This window comes from Brienomyrus brachyistius, chromosome 19 (assembly GCF_023856365.1).
Source record: "Brienomyrus brachyistius isolate T26 chromosome 19, BBRACH_0.4, whole genome shotgun sequence".
NCBI classification, from domain to species: Eukaryota; Metazoa; Chordata; class Actinopteri; order Osteoglossiformes; family Mormyridae; genus Brienomyrus; species Brienomyrus brachyistius.
The window spans coordinates 19,632,246-19,641,477 of record NC_064551.1 but is presented as its reverse complement, the minus strand read 5'-3'; the positions used below and the strand labels follow the sequence as shown (position 1 = coordinate 19,641,477).

Here is a 9,232-nt window from a genome sequence, read left to right as displayed (position 1 = left end):
TAAAATCCTGACAGTGAAATTTATCTTTTTCGTGCATTAAATAAATTGTGTATTAAATGTTCTTTGATATCTAGAACATTGCAGCTTGAAGCTAGTTTGATCTAGGATGTATCTGGAGTTAGGGTCACATGATGTCACTGCCCTGGTATCCAGGGTACAGATACTAAAAGTATACCAAAAATATCCATCAGTCTTTCTCTGGCTGCTCTATGTGTGTAGTTTGTATGTCCTCCCAATACTGCAAGGCTTTCCCTCCATAGGTAATTGATTTCTCCAAATTGTGTGTGTGGCTTGCGATTGACTGGTTTCCCTGGTATCTGGTCACCTTATTCCCATGTGGGGGGGGTGGGATTGAATCATATTCCCACCAACAAAGCACTGGGCTGAGGCAGACACTGGATGGTATGCCAGTTCACCCAAAGACATGATGTTAAACAAAAAAAAAGACCAATGCTAATTGGTTTCTCTAACAAAATTATAAAAACCTAAAACATGTTCATTCCAGTACTCAAACGTCATCATCTACACATGCATCCAGCACCGAAGAGAATGATGACACCCCTGGGTGATGGTAATCCCGTCCCACCAGATGTCCTAGATAAATTAGTGCGTATCAGTTTATTAATTAAGTTATTCGTTACTCCCAGCTGAAGCGTGACAGGGTTACATTACCTACGAGCACATCAATCTGAAGACAATCTCCATCACGCGTCAGCACGCATTGATGGGACCCTGGAAAACGTTTTTTCATTTCTCTGTGCTCGTTTATAAAATGCGTGCCTCATTTAAAAATAAAAGACATGGGAAGAGAAAAGACAGAATGGCTGGGAGCGAATTTGTGAGCGCGGTGCGCAAACAGAAGCCGCGCTACTGTCCTCCTGCCTTGCGAGGACTAGCCCTCCCCCCGCCCCCTCGTTTACCACTGGCCCGCTTCTCCGCTCCCCGTCCTTTGTTTTAATGCCGTGCAGTAATTCTTAACTCAAAATAGATGATTAAAGGCCCGAGTCCGAGTAAGAAATGACTTCTAAGCGTAGGCCATGCTTTCATTAATTTTATTTAGAGTACCGCGGTTGGCCAATGTTCATTATTGCGTGTACTCATCAGTTTTATTAATGCTGTGCTTAAGGGCCCCGTGAAACATTATTGAAGATTCTCATGTTAATATAACCTATAAAAATAAGATGTTATTCTGAAGACCAAATTAAAAATACCTTGTAACTAATTTGCCATATATATACGTTCGTGCTGCACATAATTAACGTTTTTTCTTCTTTTGGACTTTGGGTGGGTTGAGTCTGTTGGGATTTATTTTTTTAATTAGACAATGACGGAGTGCCGAACTGTGCCAACTTCCCCAAGCCGAACTAGTCCCGTTTTATCTGAGTATGACTAAGTGCTCTTTCATACTCCAAACCAGAGAACTATATTTGCATGCACGGGTGATGTATGACAGCAAATGGGTGTGCTTGCCATTCCTAAGCAGAATCCTCCCCACCCCCCCGTGTGATTTAATACATTTACTGATGCATATTATGAATATTAAAGGAGATGATGGCGTCATCGATCGGACGTGGTCGCCAGCGCGTGATTTTTCCCCACATGCATGTGATGTCGGAAGCCTCATCCTGTCAGCCCTAGATATCTGACACATTGGAACGACAGGTTTAAGCGAAACAGCTTGAATTCATTAACCATTTCTTTTTACTGCAATAATTTGTAACCGGCTTGACATCATTACACCTACCATAATTAGCTGCTAAAATCCTGACTCTACCAAAACCCATTGCATAATGGAGCATTTATAAAATGCTTTAAATCAGTCCAAATATTAACAAACTGCACGGTACTTTACTGCTTAGTTAGAATACTGTGTCACACTAGATCTGTGTTGCCGGTGGGACCAGGAGAAATAGGGTGATATATATGCTTACACATTATTTGGCTTGGAGGTAGCTGAATGTGACTAGCCATTGAAAGAAATGGACTTTTTGTAATGGCAAACCATGCACCTAACCCTCAGGCCCTGAAAAACCATCCACAAAGACTTCCAGAAGGGGCAAAAAACAATAAGGCGTGTCTAAGACTAACAACATGCGTAAATGTGTCTCCTAGCTACAGTATGAGCCTTGATTACATTCATCCATCCTTCTTCCAGAATCACTTATCGTGTACGGAGTCAGCAGGTTATCCCAGTAAACCGAGGGCACGAGGCCGGGGACACGGTGGACAGGATGCCTGTCCAACACAGACCTTGATTACAGAAGGTGTTTTTCCTGTAGAGTGGAACTCATCAGCAAGCAGGTCTGAAGAGCTTTGGGATCGGTGACCCTGTGCCTGTTTTGAGGTCAGAATGCATCTCGGCTGGTCAGCAAGATGCCGACGGGAAGCTGATTCCGGACAGCTCCGCGGGCTCTGGGTTTGCAGGCTTTGAGGCTGGACACCAAAAAAAAGTAAAAAACCACCCAAAGCCATTGTGTGTTTCTTTGTAAAAACTGCATCAGCTTTGATTGCATTGGAATAATCCCCAAGGTCGCTCCCTACCAGACCCTACATATGGCGACAGATTTATACAATAAACGGGGACGATTCAGAGAGCAGGCGCACGCATTTTGGAAAACAATCTGTACAAGATGCCTTCAGTGCCCAGATGAAGAAAAAGCGATATGGTGCCCCAGCCTCTTTTACCATGTATACCAGTAACACGACCATCCATCCATAGTGCCTATCTAGTAGGGGGGTCACGGCAAGTCTGGAACCTATCCCAGGAAGCACGGGGGAGGGGAACACGCTGAATTAGACGCCAGACCATCACAGGGCACATTCACACACTCGCATGCACAATTTAGATTCATTGACTCACCTAGCTGCATGTTTTTGGACTCTGGAAGGAAACCCACATGAACACGGTGAGAACATGCAAACTTTCCACGCACAGGGCTACAGGCAGGATCTGAACCTCAACGCTGGAGGTGTGAGGATACATCACAGCCCACTGCACCACCCTATCAACAGTAAAACTCATTGTAATGAAGATACATGCTACAGACCTCAGCACGATTCAACGGCACGGAAGCTGCTAGAAACAGACAAACCCTGCTGTGCATGTCTAGTGGGTCGACCTTGAAATCCATACTGAGACATTTTATGCTGCGTTAAAGTGTATTTATTTACAATCCTCCCCTTTCAGTTCATGTGCACATTCTTGCTTTATTGTTAGCTCTGAGAAACTAACTCTCAAAGAGCAAATCAGTATGTGATTTGCTGGAAGGCTACAGAATCCATCTAAAGTTAGACTCCTTATCCCTGATAATCGGGTGCTTTTTGTCCCTTTCAGGCTCCCTTTGGTCTTCTTAGTCCGTTTACAATCAATCTCCCGCAGTTTTAACACTTAAAGGCATTCCTTAGATACACGGAACAGTGCATTGATGGCATATCTATTGATGTATATTGAAAATATTCTGTACAATATAATCATCTTGAACTCAGAAAAAAAAAACCATCTCCGATGGCCGCATGAAAAGCCTGATGCCCTTCAGCTGTCAGACGGCATTCGAACAGCTGGAGGAGGCGCACAGGCTGGAGTGGGGTCCTGCGGCGTGGAAACCTGAAAGCCGACATTCAGCGTCACGAAGGCGCAGAGCCGGGGTCACCGGGTCAAAGGGAGGGCCCCCCCTTCGGCCGCCTGTGATTTTCCGTCCCTTGGCAATGTTTAACAAGGGTGCTTGAGTGCTCTGTTCGAAACCGTGCTTGAATCTGTTGAGCTTGACCTCCTGGTGACCATAAGACGTGAGCGGAAAGGTCCAGAAAGGGAAGAATAACCTCTGAAGGTAGACAGCTTAAATGGACGGCTAACGCTGTTCTAAAAGGAAACGGGAATAGTATGTCTTGGTTAATTTTGGAAAATAATAGAAAGGTGAACAGGGATTGAGTACAAGGCTTGGACTCATTTTAGGATGGAAATCGAATGGAATCACATGATATGGGGGCAGGAGGACAGAATGGGGATTTCGTTTAGGGGGCAGGGGGAGTGATATGAGCTTAGCGAAATGGCAGAGAGAAATGAAAACACCAAACAGCATTTTCAGCATCAGCAAAAGGGAAAGAGGGGGGAAATGTGACGGGTATCGGTCTATAGGTGTGCGGAAGGGCGTCGAGGTCTGGACAGGTGCGGGAAAAAGGAGAACAAAAGCGTATGATGGACAATAAGGCACAGGTGAAGGTGACAGGAGCAGAGGCACACATGAGAACCGGGTCACTATACACATCTTCGTATACTGACCTATATCACATTTACGGTCCATGAGGTCTTTAAACGGTGCCTCTTTCCAGTACTGTCACCTGACAGGTCAATTCTAAGTCTATCTATGCATACCAAAGTACATTTTTAAAGGTTTACCCAGGACCAATAGTTTCCATTTGCACACAAAAAAATCTCATATTAGTGGCTAATAGTTATTTTAAGAAGTCTTGCATACTGTGGTTTTTTTAATTTAATGCATAATTATTGAAAATGAGGCATGCAGCTTTAAATAGTTTCCATGATGCTCCAGGAGTTGGACAACGTCATTCTAACATAATAAATAAATGGCACTGTAAGAAATTTGTATATAATACATATTTGCAACATGACAGTTATTGTAACTGATTAGTATTGCTCTACGATTAAATTAGAAATAAAGGCAATTGTTCTGAATTAATTAATGAGTTTAAAGGCCAGGGATCTGCTATTCATTAAGTTCATTATCTGCCACTGATTAACCTTAACTCGAAGCAATTATTTGTTGGAACACACAACTGGAAAATGGATGAATGTTATGAAGATTATGAAAATAATATGTAATGAATACACGTTACTTTCTTGTCACATTACGCATGTGTAATTGTATATATTTATCAAGACAGCATATATTGCAGAACATTCCCCAAACATCTCTTTGGAAGGAATTTCATTTAACGATGTTAAGTAAAATCATACTGCAGGAGATGTGTCACTGCTAACATTTCAGCCTAAAACGTTTGTGGTACGTTTCATCCTAGAGGTACGTAAAATTGTTTTTCTCCAGAGGTTTGGCACTGACAGAAAGAAACTGAATTCTTTTTTTTCTCTTGTATGTTAATAATGAATGAATGAATGAACAAATGAATAAGTAGACAGACAGACAGACAGACAGACAGACAGACAGACAGACAGACAGACAGACAGACAGACAGACAGACAGACAGACAGACAGACAGACAGACAGATAGATAGATAGATAGATAGATAGATAGATAGATAGATAGATAGATAGATAGATGGATGGATGGATGGATGGATGGATGGATGGATGGATGGATGGATGGATGGATGGATGGATGGATGGATGGATGGAGTTTGCATGGTTCCCCGTGATCTCCTGGGTTTCCTCCAGGTTACTTGGGTTACCTCTCACAGCCCAAAGTCATGCAATTAGGTGAATCGGCATCTCCAAATGGCTCATTGTGTGTGATTATGCATGTCTGACGATGGACTGGCTATCACACAGTCAGGGTGTTCCCATCTCAAGCTCTGTCCTTCCTGGGAAAGGCAGGTCCATTGTGACGTTGTCCTGGATATATAAGCTCATAGAACATAATATTAACATTAATGGAAAAAGAACTTATTACCACGTGTAGGAAACCACAAATTTTACTACTTGTGCAGAAGATTCACTGTTTACATACATTGAATTGACATTGGTTGAACTGCAGCAGTGGGTGGGATTACTGTTAACAATCAATCACTGTCTGAGATTAACTCAAAGGAACCAATGAAAAAGAGGTCAAGCTGTCAGTGATTGACAGTACATGATAATCCCACCCACTGTGGGCTTTCAAACCTTAACTCATCCATCAGCCCTTATTTTTAATCATCCCTGAGGACATGCACTTGCCTTATTGTAACAGCCGCCTAACTTCTCCAGACATTACATTGTAATGATAAAATCCTGAATAGAAGTGACCTCAGAAGCAATGCCACTGCCATTTTTTGCCAAATTCTTTTGTGTACAGAGATTCATTCTAAACTCCACAAGCATTAAATCAATAACAGGCTCATATTCCAACTATATCCCAAAACGACAAAATCTTTCTGGCTGGTTTTGATATGAGCTTCTTAACCATACTTTACATAAATGGATTACAAGTGGATTAGCGCAATACCCAGTGTGGTCATAAGAACTTTCTTTTTTCCTTAAGAACTGCGAAGTGGTTTTTTTTTCCAAAACATTTTAAAGGTCCTTTGGGAGCATTTTCAAAGGGGGGGCTTCTTCCAGGTAGTGGGGAAGCTTAATGCGGATGCAACAGGTGGCTCTTCTTGGAGTCTAGCACCAGGCTGAATAATCGTAGCAGAATATTTCTTTCTTCTTCTCTGCAGCCCCACTCCAGGGAGTGTTTAATAGCGGATCCATGCTTTTCAAACCAGCTGACCGTCAGCGTATCCCAACTGGCCCAGCCAAAGATGGTACCTATTCCCAGCAATGTTTGGTAAAATATCATCATGGTTCCCACCTACAAGAGACCTAGACTTTCTATAGCAGATTCTCATTTTCAGATTCATTTTCGTTTAATAATCTCCTTCGATGAGTGATCTCATCCTTTGTTGAGTGATGTTCAGCATAGAGTTACTGATGTGAAATGAAAATTTTGAGTTTGTTCATTCTGTCACATCTTTTTTCAGTATTGGAAAATAAATCAGTGCCTTTCATTCTGTAGAAATTGAATTGTTTTCCAGATGTGTTGGTGTAAGTTGGTGTAATGGAAGGCTGTAGTCATCAGCAATCTGCTGACCCTCCACATTAAACTACACATCTATTTCTGATAATCTACAGCAATTTTATCATGTTAATTGCCAATTATGGAAGGAAAACCCACGGTTAACAGCCAACTGATTGCTAATTATACCTAACATTGCACTAATAATAACAGTTGAGGCATAGTCTATGTGCACTAATATGTGATTTATATAATAGGTTTCATTGATTTATTAATGTTAACTGTCAGCTAAATTACAGTATTTCTTCATATTCAATCTATATTCTGTATTTGTTAAAATACAATGAATACAAGAGTTATCCATCCACCCATTTTCCATTTGAGGAGTGACGGTGGGCCTATACCATATCCTAGGATGCACAGGGCATAAGGGGAACCACACAGAAACACACAGAGAGCTGGGGTTCAAACCCATAACTGTGGAATAGTGAGGGAACAGCATGACCCAGTCAGCGACTCCAACACAAGAGCCACCTTCACTAATTGCAATTGCTCGTTGCACTGATAGGGAGTGTCTTTTGTTTTAATGTTTCTTTTCAGGAACATGTAGAAAAACTCAGAATAACTGTTTGCATAAATGATTAAACACCCCCCAGCTCTGCACCACATCCTCTCGAGACGCAGAGACCGTTCGAAGCGACACTGCGCCACGTCCGTCTCGTCGCGTCGAGAGCCCTCCAGAACGTTATTAGCTGGGTGTTCGCCTTGCCATTTCCCTGCCGAGGCAGATGGGTAATTACAGGGCTAATAGCGCGATTGGGCGAAATCAGACGCGCCGGCTCACCTAATTAAATGACACATTACCTTCCTTTCATCGTAAGCGGCTAATGCGCCTCGTGAGGCTCCTGCGGGTCGGTCTGCGGTGTCGCGGGACCGGCGATCGCTTCCTTTTTTCTTGGGGTTTTAAGGAAAAAAAAACATGCAAACCAAGGGTCGGTACATAAGCAGAGAGAGCCAGGCTGTGATTAAGGTTTCAACCCGGGCTAATGAAGAAGCGCAGTACAGTCGCCGGGGCTTTTGTTAGCCGGCCGCTACTGTTTCAGCTCCTGTCAGTCATTAGTTTTCCTCTATTATCACCTGGAGAAGTGCTGAATATGAAGAGGGGACCAGACAATGGGGCGTCCTTCATGAGCTCTCTGTCTCTGTTATGCACACGCACACACACGAGCAGGCGGCACAAAGACACTCCACCGTATGCGCGACCAGGAGCGACGCATCACTGTCGGCGCGTAAATGCGCTGCATGAGCTCCGAGCGGACGCTACGTAACGTTCATTTATCCGTACGCACGTTTCCATGAAGCCTACAGCTGGTTGAGTGATCACTCAAGTTAAACACAAAAATAAAGAGAACAAATAAAAAAATATAAAAAATAAATAAATAGTAATATAAAGAAATACATAGTTGACATCACCTGATACAACGTCTTTAGTATTTACGGACTGATATATGATTATTTCAATTAGTAACAAGAACTTGTTATTTATAATACCCAAACACCGAGACAGAGAGCATAGTATATGGCATATTACGCCAAATATTATGAAACCCTATATTATGGTGTGGTTCTAAGGATTTCTTTTTATCGTTATTTATTTGTTGTATCATACCTCAGTGCCTCTAACATTTTTAACACATTTGGCAGGAAGAAGTAGCAATTTTTTTACGAAATCACATCAAAGTTTCCTCCACCTCCAGACCAACCCCAAAAATCCACTATACACTTTACAACTAACAAAAAAAAAAACCTTTTGTTTGCCATCAAACTGCAGTGAGATTACGGCAGCACTTCAGCCACAATGCAGAAATGAAGAGGCCCCTATTGTGTATGTCCCAGATTCGTTACAGTGAAAATGGCCCTCATCGCCTATTAGGGAGAGAGGACCTAAGTGTGGAGACCAACAGCCTACTCAACTTGTTTATCGCTGCCGGGTCCATTATCAGCGACACACCGTGAGCAATACCTGCCTGCTACTTAAAATCTGGCGGCAATACAAGAATACAGCCTTACCCTGGCTGCCCAGCTCAAGAGCTGCTGGGATACAGGAACTCGGACACTGAGAGCAGCTTGGCTGAGGTACAAATGTGCTGCTTCCACACCACTAGGCCTGACCTTAAGACTCTACTCTGACATCATCGTTGCTGGGGAGGGGGGGGGGGTAGGTGGGGGCGTCCAGAGCCACTGAAAACAGTGGTCCAACATTGCCAAGGATGCAAAAGGCATCAGAGCAAGTTGGCTCCTTTTAGGAATGTGCAGAGCATTTTCTAGAAGGAAGAAAGTGAATGCTCATGTAGGCTTATTGCATTATTTTTACCTTAATATAATGCATCCCAGTGACCCAGTACTGGATGTGAGGTTGGAAGATGGATGACAGATTAATATAATGCATTTTACATATAGTTTAAAGGTTTGAAAAATTGGTTGTTTCTTTTTGTATACT

At 42.7% G+C, this 9,232-nt stretch overlaps 1 long non-coding RNA gene across 1 annotated transcript; it reads right to left on the bottom strand.

Annotated features, from left to right (window-relative positions):
* Positions 1 to 7,467: 7,467 nt before the first annotated feature.
* On the bottom strand, positions 7,468 to 7,991 carry LOC125714346 (uncharacterized). The gene is made up of 3 exons (XR_007383648.1): positions 7,870 to 7,991; positions 7,597 to 7,686; positions 7,468 to 7,508 (listed from the first exon to the last, which is right to left on the bottom strand). It is a non-coding gene; the product is annotated as an uncharacterized LOC125714346 (long non-coding RNA).
* Between the last annotated feature and the right edge of the window lie 1,241 nt (positions 7,992 to 9,232).